This window comes from Coregonus lavaretus, assembly GCF_964263955.1.
Source record: "Coregonus lavaretus genome assembly, chromosome: 7".
Taxonomy (NCBI): domain Eukaryota; kingdom Metazoa; phylum Chordata; class Actinopteri; order Salmoniformes; family Salmonidae; genus Coregonus; species Coregonus lavaretus.
In genome coordinates, this window is record NC_139994.1 from 35654468 (window position 1) to 35668237 (window position 13770).

At 43.1% G+C, this 13770-nt stretch overlaps 1 pseudogene across 1 annotated transcript; it reads right to left on the bottom strand.

Moving 5' to 3' along the window:
• Nucleotides 1-1319: 1319 nt before the first annotated feature.
• Nucleotides 1320-12786, bottom strand: LOC311132512 (annotated as a pseudogene). Its single transcript has 4 exons — nucleotides 12296-12786; nucleotides 7477-7723; nucleotides 1716-1835; nucleotides 1320-1503 (listed from the first exon to the last, which is right to left on the bottom strand). The product of its transcript is annotated as an uncharacterized misc_RNA (transcript).
• Nucleotides 12787-13770: the final 984 nt, after the last annotated feature.

Sequence of the window (13770 nt, forward strand, 5' to 3'; positions counted from 1 at the left end):
ATTCACAAGAGGACTTGAAACTCTAACCTTCTCAATGTACACATTAACCTGACTCAGGATCAACAGATGGAATGTCCTCTCAATAAAACAAGGTGATCCTGATGATAGACAGATTATCAGAATCAGATATCACAGTGATGGGGTGATAAGGGAGAGGGGGAGAAACAGACAGTCAAGGATGGAGGGAAGGAGAGAGGGATGGTGTCAGTTCCTCTTTTTTTCTTCACGTTAAGTGTCTGTGATACCACTGGGTGTAAGGATGCCACTCTTACACTTTGGCATTTTTGTGATGCATTTACCTCAAGTGTACACAAAGTGACCTGCGTGCCCTTGCCCAACGTCTACCTTAACAACAATTCTATTAATGATGTAGAGATCATTTGAGGTGAAAACCAGCATACATGTGGGTAGTTGAAGACCAGGATTGGGAGCCTGTGGTTTAATGTAATAATCAAGGGCTAGCCTAACCCATGGCACATTGCGTTATGAATCACTCAATGGTTCACAGTGCAAGTGGAACACATAGTCACACAACTGTCACCGTTCACAGTACAGTAGATAAGACAAGAGGAAAATTGGGTGAAGGGAGGATATTTGTCCTCTATATAAAAAAGAAGGCTAAGAGCATAATTTAAATGTTTGCTGTGAGTGTATACATGAAGTAGTCTTTGTCCCATACAGCAGTTGTGGTTCTCCACAGGGTTGTGTCCAGTTGGTGCAGTGAGCCAGCACATCCACCAGAGGGTGAGAGAGTCACTTTACTGTTTTTCTTATCAAACAGCACAAGCTTGATCCCTTTGCAGCTTGATCCATTTCATGACAAATTATTATGATTAATTATACTGTATTCTCTACACAGCTTTGAATTTAGAGTAGAAATTCAGACTACATTCTAACTGGCAGGGCTCTGACTCATTTGATCATTCATTTCTTCCCCATTTGTACAATCAAGGCATGGGTTGGGTTTCTTCCAAGTTCACATGCAAAACAGTAGCCTGGGCATTTTGCATGAACTGCATATGAAAGGTGAGGGAATGATAGTACAGCATGTGCAATAGCTCCTGGACCCAGGTCTCTGAGCTTGTCCGTCTTCTGTTTATCCAGGAGAAAATAAGACTGAAAAAAAAACTGGTAATGATATGGAGGAAAATAATATGAAAGATGGAGGTATGGAAGAGTGAATGGATAATAGATAAAGAGATACGTATTGAAGTTGTTGGGGGCCGGCATTAGGTTGGAGATGTTCGTTAACGATGATTACAGGCAGATGCAGAGGCATGGGGTTGTCGGCGTACACCGGAGTGTGGTAGTGGGTGGAGTCAGCAAGGGCGTGGCAAAGGGTGCAGCAGGGTCATGTGTTCGGCCCCGTTGAAAGGCAGCCGCTGAGTGACGTAGTGGTGCACCACCTCTGGAATGCTGGGAAACACACAGCTGCTCTGGTCCAGCGTGTAGCCGTTCTCCTTAGTCTGGGCTACGATGATGTGAACACAGCCCTGGCTCATCCTGAGAGAGAAGGATTTTAAAAAGGTAGAGAGGTGAAAAGGATGAATTACACTAAGGCTACGCATTATGAATTGTGTGGAATAGCAAGCCAAATTAGCAGAAAGGGTTCCAATGCAAGGGAATGTACAATTTGTGATGTTTTTTTTTACACATTATGTATGGTATCAGCTCTGAAGAGAATGAACAGGTGTACTAGTGATTAATACACTCACTTGAGAGCAATGGAGTATTTGCTGGTTCCTGATTCGCTGTTCCTCACCAGGAAACTGGCCTCTTTGCAGGACTGGAGGTGAGACTCTGCCTCCTGGCTTATTACACACCCATGGTACCAGCTAGAGCAACCGAGGGACAGAGGGAAGGGAAGGCACAGGGGTCAGAAATTAGAGGAGACGGAGGAGAGTCTCCTGAGCACATGAAGCTAACAAAGGCCTTACAAAATAGTAGATTCATCCTGTATTGAAGTGGTTCACTAATATCAACAACAGAATATCTGAAAAACATATGTTAACTTTGCAAGGTATAGGGGAGAGTAGGGTGAGTTGAGCTCAATGGCTGTATCTGTGAATGGACATCGATCATGTGACACCATTCATTCCTATGTGAAGACTGAATAGCGCATTGAAGCCAAATGAAGTCGGTTAAGATGGTGTCTCATGGAGACATAACATGCACAGTTTGAACTACTCCAAGAAGTGACGTTGCAGGCTAGCTCAATGCTGCCTCCTCTCATTGACTAACTCAAGTTGAAGGCTGTGTACTGCAGGCTGCCATTAGCAACTAAATTATCCTTATTAAAACGTATTCTGTGTGCATTTTTTAAATAGTCGGTTCAATGACATACAGTGAGGGAAAAAAGTATTTGATCCCCTGCTGATTTTGCACATTTGCCCACTGACAAAGACATGATCAGTCTATAATTTTAATGGTAGGTTTATTTGAACAGTGAGAGACAGAATAACAACAACAAAAAATCCAGAAAATCGCATGTTAAAAATGTTATAAATTGATTTGCATTTTAATGAGGGAAATAAGTATTTGACCCCTCTGCAAAACATGACTTAGTACTTGGTGGCAAAACCCTTGTTGGCAATCACAGATGTCAGACGTTTCTTGTAGTTGGCCACCAGGTTTGCACACATCTCAGGAGGGATTTTGTCCCACTCCTCTTTGCAGATCTTCTCCAAGTCATTATGGTTTCGAGGCTGACGTTTGGCAACTCGAACCTTCAGCTCCCTCCACAGATTTTCTATGGGATTAAGGTCTGGAGACTGGCTAGGCCACTCCAGGACCTTAATGTGCTTCTTCTTGAGCCACTCCTTTGTTGCCTTGGCCGTGTGTTTTGGGTCATTGTCATGCTGGAATAACCATCCACGACCCATTTTCAATGTCCTGGCTGAGGGAAGGAGGTTCTCACCCAAGATTTGACGGTACATGGCCCCGTCCATCGTCCCTTTGATGCGGTGAAGTTGTCCTGTCCCCTTAGCAGAAAAACACCCCCAAAGCATAATGTTTCCACCTCCATGTTTGACGGTGGGGATGGTGTTCTTGGGGTCATAGGCAGCATTCCTCCTCCTCCAAACACAGCGAGTTGAGTTGATGGACTCTAAGATAACCTGCCTAAATGACTACCGACCCGTAGCACTGACGTCTGTAGCCATGAAGTGCTTTGAAAGGCTGGTCATGGCTCACATCAACAGCATTATCCCAGAAACCCTAGACCCACTCCAATTTGCATACCGCCCCAACAGATCCACAGATGATGCAATCTCTATTGCACTCCACACTGCCCTTTCCCACCTGGACAAGAGGAACACCTACGTGAGAATGCTATTCATTGACTACAGCTCAGCATTCAACACCATAGTGCCCTCTAAGCTCATTACTAAGCTAAGGATCCTGGGACTAAACACCTCCCTCTGCAACTGGATCCTGGACTTCCTGACGGGCCGCCCCCAGATGGTAAGGGTAGGTAACAACACATCTGCCACACTGATCCTCAACACGGGGGCCCCTCAGGGGTGCGTGCTCAGTCCCCTCCTGTACTCTCTGTTCACCCATGACTGCATGGCCAGGCACGACTCCAACACCATCATTAAGTTTGCCGACGACACAACAGTGGTAGGCCTGATCACCGACAACGATGAGACAGCCTATAGGGAGGAGGTCAGAGACCTGGCCGTGTGGTGCCAGGACAACAACCTCTCCCTCAACGTGACCAAGACAAAGGAGATGATTGTGGACTACAGGAAAAAAAAGAGGACTGAGCACGCCCCCATTCTCATCGACGGGGCTGTAGTGGAACAGGTTGAGAGCTTCAAGTTCCTTGGTGTCCACATCACCAACGAACTATCATGGTCCAAACACACCAAGACAGTCGTGAAGAGGGCACGACAAAGCCTATTCCCCCTCAGGAGACTGAAAAGATTTGGCATGGGTCCTCAGATCCTCAAAAAATTATACAGCTGCACCATCGAGAACATCCTGACTGGTTGCATCACCGCCTGGTATGGCAACTGCTTGGCCTCCGACCGCAAGGCACTACAGAGGGTAGTGCGTACGGCCCAGTACATCACTGGGGCCAAGCTTCCTGCCATCCAGGACCTCTATACCAGGCGGTGTCAGAGGAAGGCCCTCAAAATTGTCAAAGACTCCAGCCACCCTAGTCATAGACTGTTCTCCCTGCTACCGCACGGCAAGCGGTACCGGAGTGCCAAGTCTAGGTCCAAAAGACTTCTCAACAGCTTCTACCCCCAAGCCATAAGACTCCTGAACAGCTAATCATGGCTACCCAGACTATTTGCACTGCCCCCCCACCCCATCCTTTTTACGATGCTGCTACTCTGTTAATTATTTATGCATAGTCACTTTAACTCTACCCACATGTACATATTACTTCAACTATCTCAACTAGCCGGTGCCCCCGCACATTGACTCTGCACCGGTACCCCCCTGTATATATAGCCTCCCTACTGTTATTTTATTTTACTTCTGCTCTTTTTTTCTCAACACTTTTTTTGTTGTTGTTTTATTTTTACTTTTTTTGTTAAAAATAAATGCACTGTTGGTTAAGGGCTGTAAGTAAGCATTTCACTGTAATGTCTGCACCTGTTGTATTCAGCGCATGTGACCAATACAATTTGATTTGATTTGATTTGATTTGATGCCAAAGACCTCGATTTTGGTCTCATCTGACCACAACACTTTCACCGAGTTCTCCTCTGAATCATTCAGATGTTCATTGGCAATCTTCAGACGGGCCTGTATATGTGCTTTCTTGAGCAGGGGGACCTTGCGGGCGCTGCAGGATTTCAGTCCTTCACGGCGTAGTGTGTTACCAATTGTATTCTTGGTGACTATGGTCCCAGCTGCCTTGAGATCATTGACAAGATCCTCCTGTGTAGTTCTGGGCTGATTCCTCACCGTTCTCATGATCATTGCAACTCCACGAGGTGAGATCTCAACTCCACGAGGTGAGATCTGGGTCAAATACTTATTTCCCTCATTAAAATGCAAATCAATTCATAACATTTTTGACATGCGCTTTTCTGGATTTTGTTGTTGTTATTCTGTCTCTCACTGTTCAAATAAACCTACCATAAAAATGATAGACTGATAATTTCTTTGTCAGTGGGCAAACGTACAAAATCAGCAGGGGATCAAATACTTTTTTCCCTCACTGTACATCTGGTTTATTATTGGTACCATGATTATTGGTACCATGATTGTCTTCAAAACATTTTTTAATTTACACGAAGATTGACCACGAAGATTGACATTTTTCCATTCACTATATTTGGGGAATCCTTGAACTTCAGTGGCTTCAACGAGAGGGGGCAGTCGTTCTCCCCTTGTTGTGCCATCCCTTGTTTCAAGGAAACCAAATATTTATAATAATAATAATATGCCATTTAGCAGACGCTTTTATCCAAAGCGACTTACAGTCATGCGTGCATAAAAATTTTTTTTTTGTGTATGGGTGGTCCCGGGGATCGAACCCACTACCTTGGCGTTACAAGCGCCGTGCTCTACCAGCTGAGCTACAGAGAAAGAGGTCATCATTTCATGTAGTCTGTGAAGGAAGAAACCACATGGAAAAATTGGTAAGTAAGTAAGTACAAAAATAAAAGATTTTCACCAAGTAAAATGAATGTTTTGTCTTATAGGTTTGATGATGCTTGTATCTAAACCAAAGTAGATTGTTTAAAGATTGTTTTATATATCACTTGGGGTCTCTACAAGCTACAATATAAGGTCCTAAATCTATCATTAAAGTGCATTGTTGTAGCTGTGTGGTCTAATATAGTCAAAATGTTTGCCTTGGGGTATGTTGAGCCAATGGCCATTGGGTAAGTTGAGCCAATGGCCACCATACCCCATACAAATGATGATTACATTCTGTCCTGTTAATGCATAATATTTATAGTATTTTTGCAATGTGTCATGCATATGAACTGAACATTTTTATTGTTACAGAGCAGACATCATCATGTCCTGTGTATACAAACGTAAAACAAGCAGGGGTCTAGCCCCCCTTGAGGTTCATGATAGAGCGGTCAAGGAAGTGAGAGAAGGGAAGTCCATTCTAGCAGTAGCAAGGGATTAACAAAATTGACTGAATGACACTGAAGAGGTACATTGACAAAGAATAAAATGAATATGTACGAAAGAGAGGCTATGATAGAGTAGCAGAGGCAAACAAGGTCTTATCTGATGACATGGAGTCTGAGCATGCTAAAGATATCAAGAATCTCACGGACCACTTTCATTAGTAGCCTCAAATGCAGAGAACTTGCCTACGAATTGACACATCGAAACAACATCCCTGTCCCAGACAAGTGGTCAAGAAATGGAAGGGTAAGTGATATTGAACAGAGATCTCTATCTGAATGTAGGCATACATTTAAGTTATACAATTTACCACACCCCCATTCCATTAATTAAACTTTAACCTACCAGCACTATCACTCACTGTCACAGGACACCATCACCCACTTACCCCAAGGCGGCTCAACTTACCTTTTCCCTATGCTCAACTTACCGCGGGGTAAGTTGTGCCAAGAGACCACTTTTTTTGGACAAGCTATGTTTTCAAAACTGTTATGTTTACATTAATTCTGATTATTTCCAGGGATACACAACATAATATACACTACCGTTCAAAAGTTTGGGGTCACTTAGAAATGTCCTTGTTTTTGGTCCATTAAAATAACATCAAATTGATCAGAAATACAGTGTAGACACTGTTAATGTCCTAAATGGCTATTGTAGCTGGAAACAGCTGATTTTTGATGGAATATCTACATAGGCTTACAGAGGCCCATTATCAGCCTGTAATCGAACCCACAATTGCTGATGCTCCAGATTCTCAACTAGTCTCAAGAAGGCCAGTTTTATTGCTTCTTTAATCAGCACAACAGTTTTCAGCTGTGCTAAAATAATTCCAAAAGGGTTTTCTAATGATCAATTAGCCTTTTAAAATGATAAACTTGGATTAGCAAACCCAACGTGCCATTGGAACACAGGACTGATGGTTGCTGATAATGGGCCTCTGTATGCCTATGTAGATATTCCATTAGAAATCAGCCGTTTCCAGCTACAATAGCCATTTACAGCATCAACAATGTCTACACTGTATTTCTGATCAATATGATGTTATTTTAATGGACAATAAAATTGCTTTTCTTTCGAAAACAAGGACATTTCTAACTGACCCCAAACTTTTGAACGGTAGTGTATGTAGATATTCTTGTTAGAAAGAACACTATATTTCACTGGACGTAGTGATGCTGAATAGAAAAAATTGCTCACCTTAACCCGCTCTCCCCTACCGGTACACAGACAGAGTGACAGGTACGCATCTACATCTAATGTATTGTTGTGCTGCAGAAAAAACTGAAGATAAGAGTTTTTCAAAGCTACAATCTATTGCATCTGTCCCTGCCGTTGACCTATAAACCCTGTCTCCTTCCTAACCTCTGTTTCTCCAGGGGCAGGGTGGGGTCCACCCGGCACACCTCAGCCTCAGGGCCGATGTTGGGTGGGCAGGAAAGGGAGGGCGAGAGGGTGGGAGAGGACTTCAGGATCTTCTGGCTCCAGCTCTTTTGTCGCAGGTGCTGCTGCTGTTGGGGCTGTTGCTGGGACTGCTGTGTCAGGGTGAAGTGTGGGGGGGGGGGGGGGTCCTCTTTGGTTGGGGAGTGGCGCTCAGGGCTATCGAACTGGGCTGAAGACGAGGAAGGGTCAGAGCAGAGGGAGAAATTACAGTTGAAGTTGGAAGTTTACATACAGTTAGGTTGGAGTCATTAAAACTTGTTTTTCAACCACTCCACAAATTTCTTGTTAACAAACTATAGTTTTGGCAAGTCGGTTAGGACATCTACTTTGTGCATGACACAAGTAATCTTTCCAACAATTGTTTACACACAGACTATATCACTTATAATTCACTGTATCACAATTCCAGTAGGTCAGAAGTTTACATACACTAAGTTGAGTGGGCCTTTAAACAGCTTGGAAAATTCCAGAAAATGATGTCATGGCTTTAGAAGCTTCTGATAGGCTAATTGACATCATTTGAGTTAATTGGAGGTGTACCTGTGGATGTATTTCAAGGCCTACCTTCAAACTCAGTGCCTCTTTGCTTGACATCATGGGAAAATCAAAATAAATCAACCAAGACCTCAGAAAAATAATTGTAGACCTCCACAAGTCTGGTTCATCCTTGGGAGCAATTTCCAAATGCCTGAAGGTACCATGTTCATCTGTACAAACAATAGTACGCAAGTATAAACACCATGGGACCACGCAGCCGTCATACCGCTCAGGAAGGAGACGCGTTCTGTCTCCTAGAGATGAACGTACTTTGGTGCGAAAAGTGCAAATCAATCCCAGAACAACAGCAAAGTACCTTGTGAAGATGCTGGAGGAAACAGGTATAAAAAAAGTATCTATTTCCACAGTAAAACAAGTCCTATATCGACATAACCTGAAAGGCCGCTCAGCAAGGAAGAAGCCACTGCTCCAAAACCGCCATAAAAAAGCCAGACTACGGTTTGCAACTGCACATGGGGACAAAGATCGTACTTTTTGGAGAAATGTCCTCTGGTCTTATGTTTGGAGGAAAAAGGGGATGGCTTGCAAGCCGAAGAACACCATCCCAAACGTGAAGCACGGGGGTGGCAGCATCATGCTGTGGGGGAGCTTTGCTGCAGGAGGGACTGGTGCACTTCACAAAATAGATTGCATTAAGAGGAAGGAAAATTATGTGGATTTATTGAAGCAACATCTCAAGACATCAGTCAGGAAGTTAAAGCTTGGTCGCAAATGGGTCTTCCAAATGGACAATGACCCCAAGCATACTTCCAAAGTTGTGGCAAAATGTCTTAAGGGCAACTAAGTCAAGGTATTGGAGTGGCCATCACAAAGCCCTGATCTCAATCCTATAGAACATTTGTGGGCAGAACTGAAAAAGCGTGTGTGAGCAAGGAGGCCTACAAACCTGATTCAGTTACACCATCTCTGTCAGGAGGAATGGGCCAAAATTCACCCAACTTATTGTGGGAAGCTTGTGGAAGGCTACCCGAAATGTTTGACCCGAGTTAAACAATTTAAAGGCAATGCTACCAAATACTAATTGAGTGTATGTACACTTCTGACCCACTGGGAATGTGATGAAAGAAATAAAAGCTGAAATAAATCATTCTCTCTACTATTATTCTGACATTTCATATTCTTAAAATAAAGTGGTGATCCTAACTGACCTAAGACAGGGAATTTTTACTTGGATTAAATGTCAGGAATTGTGAAAAACTGAGTTTAAATGTATTTGGCGAAGGTGTATGTAAACTTCAGACTTTTACATTTAAGTCATTTAGCAGACGCTCTTATCCAGAGCGACTTACAAATTGGTGCATTCAACTTAGGATAGCCAGTGGGACAACCACATCTTGATCACAGTAAGTACACTTTTTCAAACAAGCAGCTGTGAGCAAAGTCAGTGCAATCAGGGACAACTACATCTTGATCACAATAAGTACATTTCTTTAAACAAGTCAGTGCTAGCAGGTGAAATAAGTCAGGTGTTAGTTTAGACAAAAGACAGTGGTAGTAAAGGGGGGGTAGAAGGATTACTATTATACTATTCCAGGTATTCCTTAAAGAGGTAGGGTTTCAAGTGTCTCCGGAAGGTGGTCAGTGACTCCGCTGTCCTGGCGTCGTGGGGGAGCTTGTTCCACCATTGGGGTGCCAGAGCAGCGAATAGCTTTGACTGGGCTGAGCGGGAACTGTGCTTCCGTAGAGGTAGGGGGGCTAGCAGGCCAGAGGTGGATGAACGTAGTGCCCTCGTTTGGGTGTAGGATCAGAGCCTGAAGGTAAGGAGGTGCCGTTCCCCTCACAGCTCCGTAGGCAAGCACCATGGTTTTGTAGTAGATGCGAGCTTCAACTGGAAGCCAGTGGAGTGTGCGGAGTTCAATGTGTCAAATCGGAGGGCCTGTTGTCTGGACCTCTGGCAGTCTCTATGGGTCGGGCCGACTCTATTCTCTGTGTATATCAATGATGTTGCTCTTGCTGCTATTGACTCAGATCCACCTCTACGCAGTCGACACCATTTTGTATACATCTGGCCCTTCATTGGACACTGTGTTAACAAACCTCCAAACGAGCTTCAATGCCATATAACACTCCTTCCGTAGCCTCCAACTGCTCTTAAACGCTAGTAAAACTAAATGCATGCTCTTCAATCGAACGCTGCTTGCACCCGCCCGCCCGACTAGAATCACTACTCTCGGCGGGTCTGACTTAGAATATGTGGACAACTACAAATACCTAGGTGTCTGGTTAGACCGTAAACTCTCCTTCCAGACTCACATTAAGCATCTCCAATCCAAAGTTACATCTAGAATCGGCTTTCTATTTCGCAACAAAGCCTCCTTCACTCATGCTGCCAAATATGCCCTCGTAAAACTGACTATCCTACCTATCCTTGACTTCGGCGATGTCATTTACAAAATAGCCTCCAACACTCTACTCAGCAAATTGGATGTAGTCTATCACAGTGCCATCCGTTTTGTCACCAAAGCCCCATATACTACCCACCATTGTGACCTGTACGCTCTCGTTGGCTGGCCCTCACTACATATTCGTCGCCAATCCTACTTGCTCCTGGTCATCTATAAATCTCTGCTAGGCAAATCCCCACCTTATCTTAGGTCATTGGTCACCATAGCAACACCCACCCTAGTATGCGCTCCAGCAGGTATATCTCACTGGTCATTCCCAAAGCCAACACCTCCTTTGGCCACCATTCCTTCCAGTTCTCTGTGCTAATGACTGGAACGAACTGCAAAAATCTCTGAAGCTGGAGACTCTTATCTCCCTCACTAACTTTAAGCATCAGTTGTCAGAGCAGCTTACCGATCACTGCACCTGTACACAGCCCATCTGTAATTAGCCCACCCAACTACCTCATCCCCATATTGTTATTTATTTTTCTCATTTGCACCCCAGTATCTCTATTTGCACATCATCTTCTGCACATCTATCACTCCAGTGTTGATACTAAATTGTAATTATTTTGCACTATGGCCTATTTATTGCCTTACCTCCATAACTTACTACATTTGCACACACTGTATATAGATTTTCTATTGTGTTATTGACTGTATGTTTTGTTTATCCCATGTGTAACTCTGTGTTGTTGTTGTTTTTATCGCACTGCTTTGCTTTATCTTGGCCAGGTCGCAGTTGTAAATGAGAACTTGTTCTCAACTGGCCTACCTCGTTAAATAAAATTAAAAAATTAAAATAACGCTGATTCTGACCCAACCATAAACACATACATTGTGCCTCTGGCCTGAGAGGATGGAAGTTCAATATGTAGCTAGATGTAGTAAGCTTATGTTAACTAGCTGGCTAATCATTGCCCATGAAAGGAAGCTAGGCTGGCGAGTAAGCATTTTAGCCAGGTAGCCTAGGACAACAAAAACTAAAAGCGTGTACTGTATGGCAGAGACATAGACCATAACGGCAACATGAAAGACAGGTGGATAGCATTGGCGTTTCTCTACAAGTAGGGTAAGTCAACATGTTTTTTCTTGTTACGCACACACAGAGAGACAGAAATCAGTACCATGGACAGATTATATTTAGTTTATTGGAATAAATTGTTTTTGGAATATTTTAGTTATCACTGTATTGCTCTCTGGTTTTGTGATGAAACAAAGGTGTGGTTGAATTTATTCTGCCACTGTGTCTTCTTATTGTCTCGGCCTTAGACCTATATGTCATGGTGGCAAGGCATATGAACTAACAGTATTTATAGAGCAAACAATACAATTATCACAACACACAGATTGTAAAAATGTGTATGTGATCAATACAATTTGATTTGATTTGATATGGCTTTTCTTTCCTGGCTTGGCTTCCCCAGTAATTTTACCCACTCACCCCTACTGTGATACATACCAATTGTAATTAGTAACATATACGAAATGGATGATGGACATCCACAAATGAATACATACCATATGAAACGTAACATAATATACTAAATGGAGGGAGAGAGATTTACGTTTACTATGCTACCTCTACCCCTGAGTCCAGCATCACATCCTGTTGAGAATAGAAATAGCCTACAATTTCTAAAGTGCTTCAAAATGTCTTACATTTTAGTCATTTAGCAGACGCTCTTATCCAGAGCAACTTACTGTTGGTGAGTGCATTGATTTTTTTTAGTTTCATACTGGCCCCCCGTGGGAATCGAACCCACAACCCTGGCGTTGCAAGCGCCATGCTCTACCAACTGAGCTACACGGTACCATCTCTTTTACCATCTCTGTTTTGAGTACCACTGGGCTGCTGTTGAAGATCGGGCTCTTGTCCTGTTTATCCACTTTGATCAGACGACTGATGTAGGCATTTGCAGAACCAGAACTTTTCAGTGGCCGGTGCTCATCAAAAACCGGCGACTCCACTTTGGAATTTTTGCGACTTTTACCAATAAGGCTATCACAAACTTTTCCATCCTTTATCGAACTTGTGCCATTCCTTTCCAATTCGATGGCAGAATTTTTACGATATCTTCCTGACAGTAGAGCACCAACTCCTCCACCACCACCACCGCTATCCACTTTGCGCAGACTCCCTTTGGAGCTGGTTGCTTTTGTGCCAAAGCCAGCTAGCTACCTGTCCAGGTTTACCCCTGGATTGGGAGCGTGATTCTGAAGCGGAGCGGATCCTATCGGTACCGTTCTTCAAATTGATGGGGAATTCTTTGAACCACTTTGCCATGATATCTGTATAAAGCAAATACTCTCTTTGGCCCAACACCTATATGCGCCATGCACTGTGCCAGCCCCAAAGACGCACCTTTAGAAATCACAGTAGGCTATTCTGACACAAAAGACTTCCATTGCTTTAACACAAGGCTGTTGTTTTTAGATTCTCTGCGTCTAAAGCCCCATTAGCTTATCTTTTACTTTTTTAAACAGAGGATATTGTTATAATAGCCAAATGGTCTAATTCTAGGCTATAACAAATTCAAAATGAAATAGAATATGATTTTTCATTTCATAATCAGATTAAATATTAATTAGGCTAACTTTATAGGCATGTTCAATTTCGTTTTTAAATAAAGGCCACAAGGTAAAACAAAATGAAATAAATAATAAATACCCTATATGTGATAGCCTATAACAAAATACAGGCCTGATGCAGCCTATATTGGAAGATTTCTCCCTACTTTATCCCATTTGTTATTATCTTTAAGTCAGGTCCTATCTCGGCCTCTTCCATTCGGCTGCATGTAGAGTTATTCCCTTTGGTTGAAGAGAAGTCTTTGGAGTGGGAAAACTCGAAAGAATCAAACGTTTTTCTTGGTTCTTATTAGTGATCCCATTCCCAGAGTGTCCAATCTTCTTGGCTGTCTATTTTTATGATGTAGCCCACTGACTGTGGCCTGAAGTTGAGATGGGTGGGCAAAGAGGGGTGGGGGAACACAGCAGGAACACAGACTAGCCTACAGTGGGAGGTGATTATTTCTAGTGGGGTCTACTATCCTGGCTGCCTATGTCATGGATGCAAGATGGGAAAAACAATTGTATTTATCTTTTTTGTCCATGATGCTTATAGCCTGGACCAAAGGTGAGGCTATTCACACAATATGTTATGAATTTGCAAAACGTATGATATGTTACGAATTCCAATTTGTTGTGGCTAACGTTAGCTAGGTGGCTAACGCTAACGTTAGCTAAGTTAGGGGTTAAGGTTAGGGTT